Source organism: Thermobia domestica, chromosome 17 (assembly GCF_964235325.1).
Source record: "Thermobia domestica chromosome 17, izTheDome1.hap1.1, whole genome shotgun sequence".
Classification (NCBI taxonomy): Eukaryota; Metazoa; Arthropoda; class Insecta; order Zygentoma; family Lepismatidae; genus Thermobia; species Thermobia domestica.
This window is the reverse complement of record NC_137470.1, coordinates 41,727,361-41,749,911: the sequence shown is the minus strand read 5'-3', so window position 1 is coordinate 41,749,911 and position 22,551 is coordinate 41,727,361. Positions and strand designations below refer to the sequence as shown.

Below are 22,551 nucleotides of genomic sequence, written 5' to 3'. Positions count from 1 at the left end.
GGAAAACATTTTATTTAGTGTTACAATCTATAGAGGCTACATTATCACAAACATCAAAAATCAACAAAATTCTTAGGGATTTTACAACAGTAATAAAGAAAATGAGACGGACTAGGTAATGCACGTCCCAAGTATCTCTTTATGGAAAGCCAAGGCCGTTTATGACATATTTCGAACAAAAAGAAACAAAGTTACAATGAATTGAAAGTTTAAAGTTTTTTTTCAAACGAATTTATTTTGAAAAAAAAAAACTATTTAGGTAATTATGGAATCAAATTACGCACATTTTTTTTACAAAACATCAATATCATAGTTTTTTCTATAGCATTAAAAAAACTACTTTTATAGGCAGGTATATTTACAATAAGTTATAAAAACTGCATAATTTTAAGCAGTGTCGCTAACTTTAACAGTTTTTATTGTATCTCCAGAATTGTATGAAATGACAAATTGCTGTAATATCCTTCGTTATCTTCATATATGTTGGAAATAATCTTTGGAACTGAATGAGCTATTTACCCAAGCATTTTTTTTTTTTTTTTTTTACAAATAAAGGTCTTTGAAAGAAGTCCAATTTTCAATATCTTAGAACTTCATACGCATTCCAAATTATTCATACCATGACATAGTATTAAACAGTATAGACTTCGGATGTGCATTCCTTGTCTCTCTCAATTGTATTATTATTGCTTTATAGACAACCAAAATTTGAATGTTTATGATATTGAAAAATCCTTAATTTGCAACACTCATTAATAAATGTAACATTGCAAGTTTCAGTTTAACATGCAAATTTGAAATATGTAATAAGTTGACCTAGTACTATTTAAAAAAGTAAAACTTTATGCTCGTTTGGCATCTGCTAACCTTGTAGTATCATAGAGCATTTCAACATTTCAAACAATGTCCGACTACCAATATTGACATAGAACAACATTTCATCGTTCTTGGCCCATTATTTTAAACATTGCTAGTGTGGGACATTTATATGTGGTGCAAGTGCGTATCAAGTTAATTAGTAATAAAGTTAAATATAAATATATATATCGTTTCAATCTACCTACACTCACCTTTTGGAACAAGAGGTCAATGTACGCTTTCCGGCTTCAACACTGATCGCTATACTGCGAAAATATTAGCAGACAGCGAGAACGAAATATTTGATATGGATTCAGTACAATATAGATATGACCCACTTTTGACCTTGTCCCAGTATTACAACCAAGAAGTGCCAGAGACCACTTCCGATGTTAGTATTAATCTCCATAGAGAAAGATAACGGCCCGAGATAGCAAGAAATGTATTTATTTTTAATATAAATCGAACGTCGCAAGAATAGATTAAATCCCGATTCTAATTCCTCAATTAGGACTAGAAGTTTTAGATATGCTACTTTTGGTTTCAATAATAAATTGGGGGACGTGATGGCTCAGCAGAAGGCTTACCTCTTGTTTATGGGGGCCCTGGTACGATCCCAGCCTAAATAAGTTTGTTATGGACAACATCATGTTCGTGTGTTCTTTCGGGATACTTTCGTTTACTCCCATACTCTCATTCCACCAATTATTTCATGATCATTCACTTGCTTTTGTTACCATCTTCCTTAGCCTAAAACTCACAATCGTGGAATGTTAAACTGAACGATTTCATATTAGTATTAAATTTCCATAGTTTAAAAATATATTGTAGTTTCAAATTATTTAATCGAAACACACAAACACACACACAGACACACACAAATTTATATATTGGCGTTCATAAAACTAAAATTTTAAATCAACATACAACCAAGACGGCGACGGTAATAATTTAAACCGAAACAAATCACATGTAAAAGACGGAGTATATTGAAATCTTTCAGTTTAACTTCCCACGGTTATGTCGACTACGCAAAATGAGACGGGAAGTATATATCATTAGAGAAAATAATGAAAATCAAAATTCAGCAGGGGTGAATCTAGCCTGAATGTTTGCAGGAGCGGTCCTTCTAGTTCAATATGTGTTATTTTACAGTTATAATGTGAAAATTCTTATGATAGGTTTTATTTTTCTGAGAGTAGCAATCGCCGCGATCGCGCTCTCCCTAGACCCTCTGAAATTAAGATTACTTTTTCTTATTTTAAAAGAAAGTATACTAGAGACTAGTAGGTTACTACAAACTGTTTTATTGTAAAGCTAGACAATAGAAAACAGTGTTGAAACACACGAAATATTCAGGAAAGTGGTAGAACAATAAAACGACAATTACATAAACAATACTAGGATGATCAGATGAAAGAAGAAGATAGGGCCTAACTAAATGAGACCTGTACGTAATACAGTAATATTAATTACATATACAGGAGCAAACTATTTTAAAATAATTACAGAATACTCCGTAACATTGTTCCATAGAACGCTACAAACTTAAAAATGTGACAAAATAATCAATACTTACGTTTAAGAAAGCCTTTCACTTTGAAGAACGATGGTCAATGTCACTCCTATAAACAGAAAGAAACACTATTGTACATATACATTTTGCAAACACATACTTCCTGGCATGATTAAATGATATAGTGCCACATTCCTCAACGCCATCTATTGAAGCTATGCAACCATATACCTCTAGAAATGACTAAACGATAGACATGGCATTCTCTGGCGCATTCCATCCAACGTTACTGCTTGCATTTCCTTTGAACCACGTGACCTACTGCATGCATTCTGTTTTATCCTACCTCAGTGGTGGCTCTTGGTGGATGTGACACATATAAAAGTTCAAATTTTATCACTACAATATAAAGGAAGAGAGTTTACCAAACTACTAATTTTTGTCTACAGGTTTCTTAAGTTTTCTAAAGCTTTCTTTCCTTATATTGTAGCGATATCATTTAAATTTTCAGCTGTGATTTTCCTGAAGAGACGCGTCTGACGTACCTCTTACCATTTATTAAAAGGTGCCTTCCATTTCAACTCAGGCAAAAAAATATAAAATTGTACCATCACCATCTCAGATATTGTTGAAACTTTTTTTTTATAGCAACTAGACATGTTTTTAAGAGACCCATATTTTTTTGTTTTGTCGAAAAAAAATTTCCCGCCAAGTAATGGGCCATCAAAGACGGGGAGTACAATTTATGAATTGTAGAAGACATGGAAAATAGTCAACTTCGGAACCTCACTATTTGGCTATGGAGACAGGTAAAGCTATAATTCTTGTTGTGGTATGTACATAGGGATATAAATAAACTATATTTTATTATAGTTTGGTTTGCGCATGCGTATCTTTTTGTACATAAATTAACAAATGAACGTAAATTTATCTGAAAAGTCGAAGTTTGCGAATTTTTTTCAAGCACTTCCGGCTCGAATTTTAAAATTCTGTTTTCACGGTTGGTAAGACCTAATTACCCGCTTTCCGAAACATTTTTTGTATCGCTTCTGTGTGCAACCGTTTTGTCGCAAAAAATTCGAGAAATTGTAAAATTTTCAAAAATCGCCATTTTTGGGCGCCATTTTCTCGAAAACACCATCTTTTAAAATTCTGAAATTTTGTCAGATGGTTCAACTTTACATGAATAATAAATACACCAAATACCATTCTCGACCAATGCTTCATGAATTAACTGCAGCCTTTTAAAGTTAGCGAAGTTTCGTTAACTTTGATGTCACAGTTAGCAACACTGGGAACAATAAAAGTGCAATGATTTGATGATGTTTGTGGTTCACATTCATTAAATGAAGAATAAAAGGTTTTCTTGACTGTTTTTTTTTTCATTCATTATTTTGATCAAGAAGGCTCTCAAATAGTAAAATGGGCCTCCCCCTACTCCTCCGTTTTCTTAAACCGAAATAATCTGAGGTGGAAATTACGATTGCGAAACGCACAAATTTCAAGTTCACTTACCTAAAATGGTCTTCGGAAACAAAATTTCACTGATTTTTTTTATTTTTTTATTTTTTACATGGACCAACCATTTGCTTGATTGGTGTCTAATAGCATGTAACCGTGCAGGTGCTCCATAGGTGTTGGCTCACTCACAACTTGTCCAGGAGTGGATCTAGGGGGAAGAAACTTTTTTCATTTTAAATATAAATAAAACCGATCTCAGAGTTTGGAGCTCGTAGCTCTAAGTAGCAGTATACCCCCCCTCCCCTTCCAGAAGTCCGTCCTGGATCCGCCTCTGCGTAGCACATTGTCTATAGTCACAAATGCTGAACGTCCATGTGGAAGCATAAACAGCACTTCAACCTCACGTAATTCATGATTTATTCATAATATTTCTGCTACGCACCACTGGTTACCATACATATATGTATGTAACAAAAGTTCCCTTTTGCAGATTTCTTAAATCTATACTTTGAATTGCAGAAGTTCGATTTTGGGGGAAGCATGAAGTTAGTTCATGGTGACCCATTCTGCCGTGTCGTGACAAAACGCTGTAACTTTGGCGGAGAAGTTGTGAGAAAATGAGCCGTAAAGTTTTCATTCGAAAATGTGATCTGTATCGTGTAGAACCAGTGTATCTTGACTTTGGAAACACGTGGTTACATGTAATGTTACGTAAATACATGTTGTGTGATTAAATTTGGTGAAAATTGATTGGTTGACCATTATTGCCTAGTTACACTGGTTCTACACGATACAGATCACATTTTCGAATGAAAACTTTACGACTCATTTTCGCACAACTTCTCCGCCAAAGTTACAGCGTTTTGTCACGACACGACAGCATTACTGCCATAAAAACTTCGCCATTTTCCGAAAGCCAAAGATGACTTCGTTGAATACCAGTTACCGGTCGCATACTTTCCCTTTTTTAATTCCGGAAGTCGTCGAATTCAGTTCCAGGCAACAAAACGAGAGTAATACCCGGAGTTTGTACTTGCACTATACTCACGAATTCTTCTGCGGTTTTAGTGGGGGCGCGGTGGCTCAGTGGTAGAGCGTTCATCTCCGGTGCTTGGGGTCCCTGGTTCGATCCCAGATCGTGCCGTGTGGGCTTTGTGGTGGACAAACATCGTGCTCGTGGGTTTTCTTGGGGTTATCCCGTTTCCTCCCACTTACTGCATTTCATTCATTTCTCATAATCACAGTCTCCTTTAGCCTAACCGGCATAATCGTGAGACGTAAAACTTAAAAGATTTCATTTCATTTTTTTGTCTTCTGCGGTTTTAATACTGTGTATCTGTATTTGCCTAAGGTTATGCCACGTTGCCACATTCTTTACACCTCCCTTCCCCCCTCAATACCGTCGCAGAGACCATGCATGGCCGGTTTCACTGCAAAACGACTGCTTTATTGGACCTGTCTGCATCTCGAACATCTTAAATCGATTTTTAAAGTGGGATGCAGCGCCATCAGAAATCACTGACACGGTTTGGGAAATCGTAGACACTTATTTTCTCGTATTCAAACCTTTTTCTATAAAGTATATTTTCGCTTTTCTTCGAGTATTTTTAGAATCTTGTCTATGGTTATGAGTATATGAGCCGAATCGTGTGTTTTATCGTCGTTTATTACAACAAAACTGTCAGGTGTTTCATATTCCGGTGATAACTCTGAATTTCACTTTGCAGAATAACAGTCCAGTTTTCAGTGAAGTCCACATGAAGTAAAATAGAATTTGTATCTTGAAATTTTATACGGTGCTTTTCGGTAGCAATGAATTCCTGATGTAGTCATGAATTACAATTCTTACAATTAAACAAGCAATGTACGTTACGAAAACAGAAAGTGTCAGTTTTTTTTAACGAGATTATTGTTTTCCTATATGGCATACGTAACACTTTCATTTTCATCAGGATCAATAATTAAAGATTCCACACTTACTCCTTCCACTCCAGGACATTCACCACATTCTTGAAGAAGACAGTTGTCATTTTCTACGGATCATACTACTAAAGGAAATAGGTCACTCATGACAGCTTCAATACAGGCAGCACCTTTGATTTGTAGCAACGCAGTAGCAGCTAACTTAAAATTTGCACAATACACACACACACACACACACACACACACACTTCCCTCGCAGGTTGTGGACTGACCCACTTTAGTCGAATACTATAAAATTCCGAGTGACCCATTCTTATGTTGGGATTGCTCTGTTTGAAAAGTCAGTAAATTTCTTTGGAACGCATAAGAAAACGTTTCGATTTTTTAAAACTTTTTGCCCTTTTTCGATCACTGTAATGACATCGCACTTAATTGAGACTTTATCTGGAGCATTCGAAACCATCATTGAGGTAATAGTTCAGGCTTTTTGTAGATCATCAGAATTTATTGGATGGCCATTTCAAGTAAACTTAAAATTTGTGTGTTTCGTAATCGTAATTTCCACCTCAGATTATTTCGGTTTAAGAAAACGGAGGAGTAGGGGGAGGCCCATTTTACTATTTGAGAGCCTTCTTGATCAAAATAATGAATGAAAAAAAAAACAGTCAAGAAAACCTTTTATTCTTCATTTAATGAATGTGAACCACAAACATCATCAAATCATTGCACTTTTATTGTTCCCAGTGTTGCTAACTGTGACATCAAAGTTAACGAAACTTCGCTAACTTTAAAAGGCTGCAGTTAATTCATGATGCATTGGTCGAGAATGGTATTTGGTGTATTTATTATTCATGTAAAGTTGAACCATCTGACAAAATTTCAGAATTTTAAAAGATGGTGTTTTCGAGAAAATGGCGCCCAAAAATGGCGATTTTTGAAAATTTTACAATTTCTCGAATTTTTTGCGACAAAACGGTTGCACACAGAAGCGATACAAAAAATGTTTCGGAAAGCGGGTAATCAGGTCTTACCAACCGTGAAAACAGAATTTTAAAATTCGAGCCGGAAGTGCTTGAAAAAATTCGCAAACTTCGACTTTTCAGATAAATTTACGTTCATTTGTTAATTTATGTACAGAAAGATACGCATGCGCAAACCAAACTATAATAAAATATAGTTTATTTATATCCCTATGTACATACCACAACAAGAATTATAGCTTTACCTGTCTCCATAGCCGAATGGTGAGGCTCCGAAGTTGACCATTTTCCATGTTTTCTACAATTCATAAATTGTACTCCCCGTCTTTGATGGCCCATTACTTGGCGGGAAAATTTTTTTCGACAAAACAAAAAAATATGGGTCTCTTAAAAACATGTCTAGTTGCTATAAAAAAAGTTTCAACAATATCTGAGATGGTGATGGTACATGCTCTGCCTGAATTTAAATGGAAGGCACCAAAACATAATTCTAAAGAACAAAATAGAAACTGTTAAGCATTACCTAAATTATAATAGAAACAATATGCTGGTTATTATACCAGAAGAAATAGGACAAGTTTAAGAAGTACCCGTAATGTTGATAAAGAAAGGCGATTTTAGCCGTGATATTTAGAAACAATCTTAAATATTGATTAAAATTTTCTCATACTGCACTTTTGTAATTGAAAATGGCATGTTTTGGTTTCTTCAAGTAATGTTATCTTTATTTACAGTGGCAATGTTTAGTTGAGAAAGATATGCATATTTCAAGGATCGAGTCAGGGAATTAATGCACCTAAAATGCTGATAATAATCAATTGTCGATTTTGATCAAACAAAATTGTCAATTGCTGACACCGACTAGAAATCGAAAAATAATTGTGCTAAATGTGAATGTGCTGCTCACTCAACACAATGTTTAATGTAAATTGTCTGGTATGCCATAGCCTTCCGGAAGCTGTAGCGGTAGGGATAACAAAATATTAGATTAAGCATTTTATTATTTTTCTTGAAAAGCATTTACTCAATTCAATTTATGAGCGTCTATATTGTCTACACTTCGTATACAAATTTTAAAGATCAAAGATTAAAAATAAAATTGTTCTTCTACGTCCCCAGAAAAATGATTTTATTAGTAAACACTTTTTTTCTCAATATCATGAAGTTTCCATTTTGGGTAATATACAATTCTTATAAGAAAAGTAAACATCATAGAACATGTGATAAACAGTGATTTCAAATTATGAAGCAGCTACAGTTTTGTTCGTTCAGTACACTTTCAAAAATGGGGTCAAAGAACATTTCAAATAATTATAATGTGGGCAATAAAAATATTTTTAGAAACAATATATTAGTGGAACGGTCTGGAAATGACACAAAATTGTACCAAAAACAAACGAATGTAAGTTTTCAATTCAAACTTCATACAATCAACTCTTTTACAATCTGAGTACTTATAGAAGGGATATATCTAGATTGGTGAATGTCATAGTTCAAATGTTTGATTTTGTGTAGTTTCACGTCCGTTTTCCACTATGAAAAAATGAAAATGAAATTAAATATTTCAATTTAACTTCCCACTGTTAAGCCCTTTAAAATAATGAAAATTGATGATTAAGGCACGTGAATGATGGTGGTAAAAGTGGTGGAACTAGAATGAGGGAGAAAACTGTAATACCCTAGAAAACCCACGGACAAGATGTTATCCATCACAAACTTATTTCGCTGAGAACTGAATTAGGAACCTCACGCACCAGAAGTAACCGCCACCGTGTCCCTATCTTTCGACTATGTTGTCACGTCCCAAAGTAAGACGGGACTGAAACGAACATTGGGCTTGTGTCCAACGCAACGAGGATCGAACTCAGGACCACATACGGATATTACATATATTAACTACTTGGTTACAAGGAGGAATCTGAAAAATAATAAAGAATACTTTTAATCATCTCGGAGTGAAATAACTTTTTGCATTCTAAAAGACTTATGAGCCTCATTTATGTATCTACTTAGGAATTTTATAAAGCCCAGATTCCAAAAATGCGTAAGCGCTTTTAAGTTCTAGTATATGTAGGGAGTAAAGTGGTGTCTTCATTATACGATTTAAAAAAAGTACAAATATAGATTTTTAATGTTTCTTGGTGTTTTCTTATTTTTTTTTTTTTTTGTTTTGTTTGTTGCTTGAAGTCTAGATGCGCTGTAGAATAAGGTACTTGTGGTTTCACGCTTTTGTGCGTAGAGACATAGAGTGTGATGGCGTCATAACTCAAAAATCAATTATTATCTGTTTGCTTTTTTTATGTTTTTAGCTGGCTTACTTTTGCACCCAGAATATTGACATTTTGCTTACTCACTCAGTGCACCCGCTCCTACATTTAATTTTCTTTAGATTTCTGTATTAAAACAGGGGGATCCAGAGGGGAAAAATCTTAAATAAAAGGGATGTTTTTAAATTTAAAAAATCCCCTTTTCCACAACTCTCCCGCCTTAGATACATGATGGAGGCATATTAAAAGTGCCATTTCAAAGAGTGCTCTATTCTCTAAAGAATGATGGACAAACCATGATGATAGGATAAACAGGGATGTCTCTGGAAAGTTTTATATTACAATCGGGTATTTCGGAGTAACCTGTGGCATTGTGAGGCTCATTGGTAAATATTTTCTCGCCCTTACTGTTCAAGATATAAGCTTGAGATTTTATACACAAATTTAGCAGGCCCTTAGTGTTATTGCAGTTGATTTTGAGATCTGTGCTTTAACACTGAGGAGTCCAGAAGGGCTCAAAATTTTCTAGAAAATCAGAAAAACAAGGCGACTTCCCTCAAACTTTTCCACCTCAGAGACAGGATACTGACGTGTGATTGGTACCGTTTAAAAGGCTGCTTTATTCTGAAGAGAACGAGGTACAAGCCATGATCCTAGCGTAAACAGGAACGATGCTCTAGCTGCTATAATTTACCTAAAAGGGCTAGAATTTAAAAGAGTTAAACGTAACTTGTTGCTCGCTTTAGGATATATATGTGACTCTTTAAACAAGTGTGTTTCCTTTTTAGTTGTGAGACGATGATAGATTTGCAAACTATGCAAATTTAATTCCCTTCCCTAGATTTATATTATATGATTGCAACAGAGCAGTGGTCCCCAAGCTGGTGGAGTGCACACAGGGGCTTGTGAGGAGCGATGAAGGGGGACAAAAGCTACTCACACAAGCAAACTGAGAAATTATGAATAGTGCAACACCTGTAATTACCTTTACAATTTAGCTTTTACTTACTCTAGGGACGTAAGGTGTTTGACATTTTGCCTTTCATGTAGCTATCCTGTAGCTTAATTAAAAACTAATAAATACAAATTGGTTGTAATATATTTAATATCATTCTTTATTATTGTTATTATTATTATTATTATTATTATTATTATTATTATTATTATTAAGAATTGCAGATGTGGTCTATAATAATGAGTGAGAACAAGGAGATTGAATGATGATAGGGGTGTCTGGTAAACAAGTTTGGCTGCCAATGTGAGAGAGCAATCAGATCGAAAGGTGAAACATGTTCTTCGAACAATGGGCTAATATCAAAAGAAACTTCTCGCTATTTACTATTTCAATTATTAGTAAAGTAGAAAAATAACAAGTGAGTAGTAAATTAAAATTAGTATTTATCATTTATCTGCCCAAAACTTGGTATTGTTAAAATGTAATATAGTATTTATGAAATCGTTTAAGTTGTAATTCATGACACACATTTTATACTGAAACACATAGCAGATATTAGGTTTGTAAGGATTTGCCCGGTACTTTTAGTGGTAAATGTATTGCTAGGGTTCACTATTCTTGTTTCATTGTGCGAAGAAGTAACAAAAAACTGAATGTTCAATTTATATAATATTATTTACTTTATATCTACTCTTGGCACATATTTAAATAAACGTTTAGATATATTACAAATTTATGGTGAACTATCAGGAATTAGATTTGTACTTGTTGTGTAGCCTAACAAACTCAGTACCTTAGATTATTATGTGATCTCTCAGTTGTCTGTTTTGTTCTCTTTCTGTTATTGAGGTAAAAGAGATAGTGGCTCACTTGCAGGTGATTATAAAAATTATCAAAATCGTTGAATATGATGCTGGTCAATCACATACACTTAGCTTCGTAAAAAAATCTTTAAAAAAATATATGTTGTAACTGCAAAATACAAGCAAGTGATTTCTTACTATCGTTCCAAGAGTAGATGTGACTGATTCATCGTCACCCAGGGGATAATACTACGGGTAGAAAGGTGAAATTTGGAGGGAACACTCTTTTTGACACGAAAGTACAAAGTACATATATATATTGGAATACTTATATTAACGATGGTGAAAGAGAGTTGATCATTACATTTAAAAAAAAAAAAACAAAATAATGTGTCCCACGAATTCTTCAAGTTAGAGAGAAATTAAAATCCAAACATAAATTCTTTGTTAAAAGTAAAGGGATACGCGCCTAAACATTTTAGAAAATTTTGTTCTTAAAGAGAAGAAGGATACGTTTCTGAAACACCTCCAGGAGCTAGATGCACCCAGCAGGCACTTCTGGAAGTTAGTGAAAAACATCACAAGACCAGAAGCAAACTCCAGAACACTCACACTTCAAACTCCACAAGGAACAATACACGAACCGGAAGAACAGGCAGAACTTTTCGCCCAGACCCTGGAAACCACCTTCCAGATCAACGCTACCAACACGCCAGCAACCACCACTGCAGCAGTACATAGATCCTACCACCTCTCCCGAATAGAAGACCCACCTCCTCCAGAAGCCCTCACAACACCGCGGGAGATACAAGCAATCATCAAGAGGATCAATGCACACCGGGCTCCAGGTCAAGACCGAGTGACGCCGCAAGCACTGAAGCACCTCCCGAGAAAGGCCCTGGTCCTACTCTGTAAGTTGTGCAACGCCATTATGAGAACCGGACACTACCCAGAAGCCTGGAAAGAAGCAAAAGTCATAATGCTGGCCAAACCAGGAAAGAAAAGATCAAACCCGGCCAACTACCGCCCTATCAGCCTGCTCTCGCATACCAGCAAGGTGTTTGAAAGAGTACTGCAGAGCAGACTTCAGCAATTCATAGAAGATCATGACATCATCCCGGACCACCAGTTCGGCTTCAGGAAAGGACACTGCGCGGATCAGCAGCTGGTACGGGTGGTAGAGAAGATATGTGACAGATTCAACGAGGGAGGCCACACCTTGGGGCTTTTTCTCGACATAGAAAAAGCATTCGACAAGGTGTGGCACGAAGGTCTCTTTCACAAGATGATGCTCCAGGGCACTCCGCACTACCTTCTGAGAATCATCAAATCCTTTCTTCAAGGAAGAACCTTTCGTGTTGCCCATGCAGGACACCTAACACCCTCCAGACCTATCCTAGCAGGAGTCCCCCAAGGATCCTGCCTATCCCCAACCCTCTACGCCATGTACACGGCGGACATTCCCACAACCCCCAACACAGCGGTAGCAACATTCGCAGACGACACGGCAATCTTTGCCAGCCATGGAAACATCAGATACGCTGAACTATACCTCAGACGACACGCCGAACTTCTCCACCGATGGTCTGAAGAGTGGAAGATCAAAGTCAGCGAACAGAAGACCTCAGTAGTAAACTTCACAAGAAACAGAAGAAGGGTTCACGTCAGGATCACCATGGCTGGAACACCCCTCCAGAACCGAGATGATGCCAAATACCTCGGAATAATACTGGACAGGAAACTTACATTTGCTCACCACATACATGCCATCGCCAAGAAAGCCAGTCAACGCCATCAAGCCTTGCTACCGCTACTCCTCTCCCCATCCCTCACCCTGAAAACCAAACGCCATATATATCAGATGAGCATTCGTCCCATCCTGATGTATGCCCACCCTGCATGGCAACACGCAGCAAAAACGCACCTCAGCCAACTACAAGTCATCCAGAACAGAGTAGCCAGGGCTATCACTGGACACTCGAGAGACACTCGCCTCGAGCAAATACATGAAGATTTGGAACTCCCATTTCTACATGACTACAGAATCCACAGATCAGCCAACTTCTGGAGGACAATCAGAGCCTCGCCACACCAACACATAGCCACCATAGGAACGGCCAACCCAAGAAGACGAACTTACAAGATGCCGCACCCCTAAAACGCACAACCACTAAACTGACATAGGAACAGCAAAAGAGGAGCGCGACAGTTGCGTCCTCTCTCACAACAAATACGCACGCAAAACAAAAGACAGTCAACAACACAAATGGAAGGCAAGTGCCCAAGCCCGGTACTTACATCAACCACAAAAACCGCCAAGAAATCTCTGCTCTGCTCTGCTCTGAAACACTTAAATTTCTCTTTGTTTAATCAGAAAGTGTCGAAAGTGAGAACCTTTTAAAGTCAGGACACTGAAATCTGGCAAATTTTAAATCCACGTGCTTCAGAGTTTTGAAAGACACCGCTTCTAACGTGAAAAATGGGAAAATTTTAATAATAATGAAATTTCTCTTACCCAGTCACAAATTACTGAATGTTTGGATTTAGTTTAAAATGCATTATATAGACATTCAAATAAAAATAATAGATACAAGTTTCAGCGTTTTCGAAAGTCTGCTTCTAAGTGAAATAAGGACAATTTCTATAATAATGGAATTTCCCTTTCTTTGTTGTATCAAAATGTCTTTAATATTTTAATATCATTATTAGAAAGAGTGCATATCAATTTTAATTTCGGAAGATTATCGAAGTATGTTTTTCTTTTTTTTTAGTATTTGTTTCATAAAAATCAGTCTGTGAATGTTGTTAATGTTGCAAGCTGTCTAAATACCTTTCTATGAATGTAAGCATTTCTATTAAAATTCTGAATGTTGACATGATGCTCAATCTTTAAAAATGTATTGGTTGACTAAGATTAGTTAAGATAAATCTCATACGCACGTGTAGTGATTTCTGCCCATATTCTGAGAGATGCAAACTGAAGTGTAAGCACCTTTTGTTGTATAGATGCTTCAGTTTATTTCAACGCAATCAGTGAAAAGCAAAGAAAAATTAGTCGTAAAGTCAGTCTTGAAAAGGTTGTTAGAAGACTCATTATGCTAGTATCTCGTCGCTAAATATTCAAGTTAAAATTTAAGTATTATATTAAACAACGTTATTCTGATAAACTAACATTTTGTACAACAAAAGCAGCAGCACTCATCCATTGCACTTCTGGATTTTGGATCGACATCATCAAGTATGTCAGGTATGATACAGATAACCTATGCCTTTGTTGTCTAAAAATTGTCAAACAGGTTTTAGAAAAATGAAATCTTTAAGTTTAGCGTCCCACGGTTATGCCGGTTAGGCTAAAGGAGACGGTGATAATTAGAAATGAGTGAAATGGTGGAATGAAGAAAGTGGGAGAAGAACCCCGAGAAAACCCACGAGTACGGTGTTTGTCCACCAGAAAATCCACACGGCGCGAGCTGGGATCGAACCAGGGACCCCAAGAACCAGAGGTGAACGCTCTACCACTGAGCCACCGCGAAACAGGTCTTAGAGTAGCATAGACATCGCATCAAAGTATCAAAAAGTAGCATTCCAGGTCAACCAAATTAAAAAAAAGAAAGATGTTTGTGACGATTGACATAGGCTGGAGATGTAAAATTCGGTGTACAAACAATTAAATAAAAGTAACTTAATATATCATTGTAATAATTACACTGCTAGACAAAATTAAACTTTTTAAAAGCTGTTTTTGATTTGACACCTGATTTTATATAATTTGAGGTTGCTAATTAAGAAAATGAAATTAGTTTTCTCCCATCACGTCCGTTTTTTTTTCACAAATCGGAAAACATGATTGCGAAAATTGTGCTATTTACACAACAACGCTGCTAATATAGAGTAAGAGTATACCATATATTTCTAACAAAGGAACATTATTTTGCGTCAGAACTAATCTGAACATCGATATTCTAATAAATTAAGGTAATCAGTAACGTAATTAGGGAGGCAAACGAGGATTGTGGCCCGGGCGCCGGATTGGGAGGGCCCAAATTTTGCAAATATTTAAGGGAGCGTTTTGGTTTTGTTAGTCAGGGGGTGCTAAGGCGCGTTCTTGCCCCAGGCGACAACTAGCGTATTTACATCGCTGAAGGTCATTGATGAACAACTGATCTAATTTTTGTCCCTGCCTTTTCACATGGAAGCTCCTAACACTAGATTTCCTTTTGTGAGTAGTTCGTGAATCTTCAAGTACCAACGTCCAACAATAATCCGCCAACATTGTTGTTCTCCAAAGTCCCTGATAGTGGAATTCAATTGCTTTGATGTTCTGGTGCGATCTGTCATAATGTTCTTCACTTTAATCACCGAAGTTAGAAAGAAAACTGTCTAAATGTGAATACGGAAAATAAATCTTAAGAGTCATTATGCACTCTAATATTTTAAACTTGTGAAGCATATTAGACACAATATACTTGTAATTTTCGTCTCTTTTGTTCCCGAGAAAATTATGACACACGTCCGTGAATGCACTTCATGCTTCCTTTTCAACGCTTGTCATACAATGTTCAAAATCTGACTGATCTGAGACTTTCTGATCTGAGAACCAGTGAATATTCCTTCTTTTAAGTTAGCACTTGAAAGCTCTGGGAATTTTGTCAGTAGACACTGGAAGCACAGCCCATTTTATTCAGACCTTTGACAAACTGTTTCATTAGGCGCAGTTTAATATGCAAGGTGGTAATATGACTTTTGAAAGGTCTACGAGGAAGATGTTTTTCACATTTTTCCTTCCTTGGGGCTTTCCCTAACAGGCCAATCAATTTGAGCCCAGTGTTTACACGCACTCTGCTGTTCCATTCGCAAAATGTGGGATGGGTATTTGGTGTACCCTTACTGCTGTCCAAGAAGCATACTTATCACCTTCAGATCACCGCACAATAACCACTGATGATCCTCGTATTTTATTCTTTTAAAAACATTTCCATATTTTCGTAAGTCTCCTTTAAATACACAGAATGAATAATGGGTATAGAGAGGGTTGTTGGTCGATGTTGTGAAGAAGCAGACCGTTCAAACTTCTGTTCTTGGAATCAATGAAAAGCCTTAATTCCTCTACATTATAGTTCTCGCAATCATAGCTTACACAGCGCTGTTATTGCGTTCCCAAACGTGTAACGCGTTGTGATATCATTCAGTGCTACCAGATACAGTACATATATATTTTTTTAATGTTAGCAGAATAAGTAAGTGCACGTATTTTATTACAAGTTCAAAGATAATCAGAAGGATATGCACTGTAAAAAATTTCGCCTTAAATTTACTGACCGATTACCATCAACTCTCGCTGCCAACCGATTACCCTAAAATTTACGGACCACCGTTTTTTCATAAAAACGGCAGACCGTATATTTAGAAGCAAAATAATATTGACCGTGTTTAGAAACAAATTTGGTACCGTATATTTTACGGTAATTTACCGTAAAATTTAGGGATCGTTTTTTGTTTTTTTACAAGATTTACGGTAATTATCACACCGATTCCCTATCTAGAGGTCCTTGCTGGTCCAGCGTGCCCTCTTGCTAGATCCAGTAAGAAATTTTGCTGGGCAATATATATTGACCCAATTGCTGCAAACTGTATCAGTACACACACTAGCTAGCAATAATTTTTCCTGGATGGATGCAACTAGAGTGCACGCTGGTCCACTGGTGTTAAAGACTACTTAACTAAAGAAAACATAAAAGTGAACGAAAGAGGTGTTGCACTTACGACGTGCATAATATCCATAAGAATAAAAGTTGAAATTAATTCTTAGTTTGTAATATCGAACCCTTGCTCTGATATCATCTTGAACATACATTGCTTTTTCTTTTCAAAATTACCAATTTTGTCATGTATTGAACAAAACAGCAGAAGAGAATTCGATATTACATACAAAAAAAAAAAAAAAACTACTTCTTGAATTTTATAGCTTAGTTTTCGCACGCTTTGAAAATGTTGTTGGAACAAACATCCATGTCCTTTTAAGATATTCATAAATCGATATTCTGTTGCAGTGTTAAGACTAGCTTTATCGCATGTATTTACGCTATGAGTACCAGTAGACTAATAGACCTCAAATATTCTAATCAGCGATTCATTCGATTAGTCGCATTATTACGGTTTCAGATAACCAAGCAGTCACCCAACAACAGCTTAGAATGACAACGACTAAACATGTGTAAAACCATATGGCTTCTCACAATACTGCCTACAGTATCCAGTATCCGCTATCCCAAATTAATAAATACGTGTTTGCATAATTATGTAACAGTGGCATCAATGCTCAAAAAAAAAAAAGTCATCGAACTTTCGCATATTTATTAAACGCTCAAATGTATTAACAAGACACCAGAACAGATTATAGGTACTCAGAACAAAATTAAAGATAAAAACATTTACAGAAATATTTTTCAAATCTAACAATTCATTTATCCAGAAAAAAATAATGACATCATGGGCGCCTGATGAAAATTTTCTAGGGGACTCATCTCCCTGTTACTATATACCCTATTACATTTGATATTTTTTATTTGTATTAAGAAATTTAATACGTTTTCATTTGCTAGGGGAGCGACCCTGTGCCCCTCCATCGGGCACACATGAGTGACAGTATATTTTTATTTCTGTAACATGAAAAATTCCAGTTGATGCAACACAATTTATGTAATTTTGTACTAAGTACGGTAAACTACGAAGCACTTTTCCTTTTTTAAAAAAGTATTTTAACATTGTGATTCTAATTCTAGCTTCACCACCACTCGTAGTTGGCTACATTATCATAAGACTTTAGTTTATGCATCCAGCAGCTTCATGGTTTCGAATAGTTGCACTTTGGAGCGATCTGCTTGCCACGATAGGAAACTGAAGTTTTGTTTGCACCGAACAAAGTTCATATATTAACATGGTGCTTTCCCATACATTACCTTGCTTAATGTTGAATTTCCAGGATATCTTCAACAGTAGTAGGCCTACTGTATATATCACATCAGAAAACCACACACTAAACAAACAAACAAACAAAAGAAAGAAACAAAACAAAGCAAAGCACAACACATCCGAACCTACGCGTCATCAATCCTCGCTTCGAACATGTGCTTTTTCTCTCCAATGCGCATGCCCGACACAAGCATCTGACTGGAAAACGGTCTTCTACCATTATTTTAGAAAAACGGTAAACCGTATATTTTTCATGGTAGGAGGCACTTATTTTCACAGTTATTGGTTACAGTGTGGCATCGAAAATATCTTTTTGTATTTGTAATTATAATCAGTACTCTTCCTGAAATATACATTTATACGGCTATTTTCTTCTCTCCTCCCCTCTATTTTAAGAAAACTGTACATGATAGGATAAACTTAACTACATTTTTGGATTTCTCAGGTCAAAAACATTAAGAAAACCTTAATAGTTTCCAAACAGCAAAATCATTGTAGAGCAGTGTTATCGAAGCACTTCACTTCTATCAACATCCTAAAATTCTCTCAAACGTTCCATTAGTAACATTGGCCCCATACTCAGATGAAATTATTGGAGATTATCAGTGTGGATTTAGACGAAATCGATCAACTATCGACCAAATTTTTATCATTCGACAAATACTGGAAAAGAAATGAGAATACAATACCCGTGATTTTAGAAATGCTTACAAGAATGTTAGGAAATAGACATTGTAGAACATTCTTACAGAATTTAGAATACTGAAAAAGCTAGTTAGATTAATTAAGATATGTTTAAATGAATTCCAAAGTAAAGTAAGGGTAGGGCGATAATTGTCAACGAGCTTTCATATCGAGAATGGCCTGAAACAAGAAGATGCGTTGTCGCCATTATTACTCAACTTCGTCTTGGAGTATGCTATGAGGAAAACCAAAAATAGCAATCAGGGCCTGTCACCAGGTTATGGTATTCACACGGTTGTGGCGTATGCTGAAGATGTAAATTTAATAGGTAATGATATTAAAACAATATTAAGAAGTACTGAGGTCTTATTAAACTCTTACATGGACATGGGTTTAGAAGTAAATAAAGATCAAGCTAATTGCATAGAAGTTCGTCGTGATCGTAACAAGGCAAATTATGAATATGTTAAAACATCAAATAATACTTTGATTAAAGTTTGTAACATGTCACTCTGTTAGTTACCAAAAAAAGTTGTAAGATATTATATAAATTCATTCTGTTTCAAGTCTTCGATAAACTAGTTTCGTTTGTCAAATTTTGAATATAGCGCCTTTAGTGGCGATTGTTGTTACTTCACCCAGCACTTGAGTTATTCTCATCAGATGTGTGCTGGAAATGTACTCGGTAAAACCTTGTAATAGTAAGCTCTGTTTTTCGAAAATTGGTAAATTATTCTATTAGAGTTGTATGTATATTACAAGAGAATTCAATTTGACATTCTAAAGTGTGGACCGTTATTTACTTAATATTCTGGTGAGTTGTTTAATAATTTTCTTAAATTTAAATCGAATTCATATATGTTCTAATGGAAACTTAACTGTTTGATTAAATGGGATATAGACCATTGTGTGTTAACCATACTTACAACTTCCTGTACTCGATATATGTATATATATTTGAAAATTCGGTACAATTATCCAAATCTTTTAGGTTGTCGTGGAACACGATTAAGTTGAGATTTATTAGGAATAATATTAATTTCAGTTGCATTTGATTTAATGTGTCCAAGTAGTAGCAGCGAGTTTAATTACTTGTAAGGAAATTTGTAATGTCGATTGATTTTGTTATAAAGAAGAGTTTCCTAAGTCATTGACTTATTACTTAACGAAACTAATATTAAAATCCTTGACCTATTTATGGTTTTGCGATTGGCCTAATTTTAGGAAGGTTATATGGTATTTATAATTAAGCTGAACATATTGTGGTCCTTAGGATTTCTGGCAACTATTTTTAATTTGAAAATATATAAGTTGTTTCTCAAATGTGGCGGGTTTTCACAGGTGGGAGGCCCGTACCGAGTAACGAGCTCCTATCTAAATGGGAACGTTACAAGTTGATACTTTCAAATATCCAGGATCAATATTAACAGACAAAAACAATATTCACGAAGAAATTAAATGTCGACTAAAAGCAGAGAATTCGTGTTATTATTCAGTTTAAAATCTCTTGTCCCGAAATATGTCGAGGAATTTGAAGCTTAAAATATATAAAATGATAATCATGCCTGTTTTTCTACATGGTTGCGAAACATGGTCACTTACTCTGAGATAAGAACATGGACTGAATGTATTTGAGAACAAGATCCTGAGACGAATATTCGGAGCCAAGAGAAACGGGAATGGCGTGTTGTGGAAACTTCATAACGAGGAACTACATAGTTTATACGGTTTACCCAAACATACTTAGGGCAATCAAATCTAGGTGACTCAGGTGGGCAGGTCATGTAGCAAGGATGGAAGAAAGTAGGAACGCTTTCAAAGTTTAAACTGGAAGACCAATTGGAAAAAGACCATTAGAAAGACCTACACACAGATAGGACGACAATATTAAGACAGAAGTCGCAGAAGTACGAATACAAATTACAAACCAGACTAAAGTTAGAAGGCAGTGAAAAGCTTTTGTAATAGCGGCATTGAATCTGAGGGTTCCCCTAGGCCATAGGGTGAGCGAGTGTGAACCTACTATATCGACGTTTGCAAAAAAAAAAAAAAAAAAAAAAAGCTATTAAAGACGAAGCAGAGACAATTTCTATCATATTAAGGTTTCACATTTTTCTCATGTTTTATGCAAGGATCGTTTAAGTTAACAATTTGAGATTAGTTACATAAACTCTTAATTAATAATAAGATGACGCATCATGTAAAATAACTTACTCGTTCTAAATGAATTCTGGAACAGAGTAAATGCCAATTTATTTATTTTTTATCATATCATTGATTTTTATCATATCATTTACCATAAGAGAGAATAGGAGAGTTTAAAATGTAAACCAGAAAGGAAGTATCTTACGGATTTTCTAATTACATTTCTTTTGATATTTGTATCCTAAGGGGAGAAGAAGCTTCAAATATTTCCATATACCAAATATCCAAGTGAGAAGAATGAGGGGCTAGTCTGTAGTCGGGATAAGAGGGGCTATTCTATAGTCTATATATGAGCGACTCGGGCAAACTACAACGATATATTCTTATTATAATTAATCTGTACCTATTTTGTCAATACTGATCAGAGGCGCAATAATCAAGCATATAGCCTATATATAGTTAAAAGAAAAAACATTGTTATTGACATGACATGTTGTCATGGAAAAGATTATTATGGACGTATACACGAAATGGACGAATATAGATGGAATATGTTTGTGTAAATAAAAGGAATAAATCGATGTTAGTTGGTATGTATAATGTTATGACATATTAATCTGAAGTTGATAGGTTTTAAATGTAATTATTGCCTTCTGATGGTTGACGTGTGATATGATGACAATCTTAATTGTAAATATCATTTGTATATGGATGTTATCGCTCAAAGTAAAAAGGAACAATTAACTAGTAACTCTGCGTAAGTCATCAGTTAGTTATAATTTTGAATAGACCCATAAATAATATTTTTAATGAATCGACGTTTTATGATATGTGATTAGTAATAAAAGAAAAATGTTGTTATAAATGAATTAATATATATATGGAGAAAGAAGAGAAGAGAAAACTACTTATATTGATGTAATAATAATTGATACGAGAGTTGATTTAATAATAATTAGTACGAGGGCTATTCAAAAAGTGAATGTTTTGAAAATATCCAGGGTTCTTTCCTTTACTGTAATACTGTTACGGAATTCCCGTTCTGGGCGACATTTCATACAACGATATATTCTTATTATAATTAATCTGTACCTATTTTGTCAATACTGATCAGAGGCGCAATAATCAAGCATATAGCCTATATATAGTTAAAAGAAAAAACATTGTTATTGAAATGACATGTTGTCATGTCAATAACAATGTTTTTTCTTTTAACTATATATAGGCTATATGCTTGATTATTGCGCCTCTGATCAGTATTGACAAAATAGGTACAGATTAATTATAATAAGAATATATCGTTGTAAAACATAATGATAAGCATCACTTCCGATGTAATTGAGTTCGTAGGCCTATTGGGTAGATATTGAACCAGGTAATTTTGGTATGTCATGGGCATTGTATTGCCCGAGAATGATCAACCTTCTTTTCCAATTTACTTGAAACAGCATGATGTGAAAGTCATAAACTATAATGCATACACCCGATCACAAGTGCATTTGCATTTCCAATTTTCACATCCTGCAATGTTAAAGAATCAACTTTGCAATGCTATTTTCTGGGTTGAGAATCAGGTAAAACGTTATATAAGTGCCCTAGTTTGTTCAAAAGATGTCCGTGTAGCAGACTTCAAAAATGTAGAATTAAATCCATGTCTCTGGCACGAATAAATAATCGGGAAGGACACTCCGTCAATATCTACAAGCTATTGGTTTCATGATAAAGATACAAAGGGATTTTGTTTAACCTTAGACATACCAAGAAAACATCAATGTTCAAACTTTGATTTTGTTTCTCAGCATACAATATTTTATAAAATTTTTGAATGTTTTATCTTATTCGTTTCAACATTACCTTCACCTTTGCTAGCTTTCAGTTTTAATATCTCTATTGAAACTTACATTAAAGCTAACAGGAATATTTCCTCTGTTATATTATTGGTTTCCAGAATGTTCGAAAAATGAAATCGAAAGAACAAAATAACATA

General features: G+C 35.3%; 1 long non-coding RNA gene across 1 annotated transcript in view; it reads right to left on the bottom strand.

Annotated features, from left to right (window-relative positions):
- Positions 1-22,551, bottom strand: part of LOC145673931 (uncharacterized) — a 185,175-nt gene that overhangs the window by 147,800 nt on the left and 14,824 nt on the right. Inside the window, exon 2 of the long non-coding RNA XR_014128869.1 lies at positions 2,438-2,483. This is a non-coding gene — a long non-coding RNA (uncharacterized LOC145673931). The remainder of the gene's footprint in view (positions 1-2,437; positions 2,484-22,551) is intronic.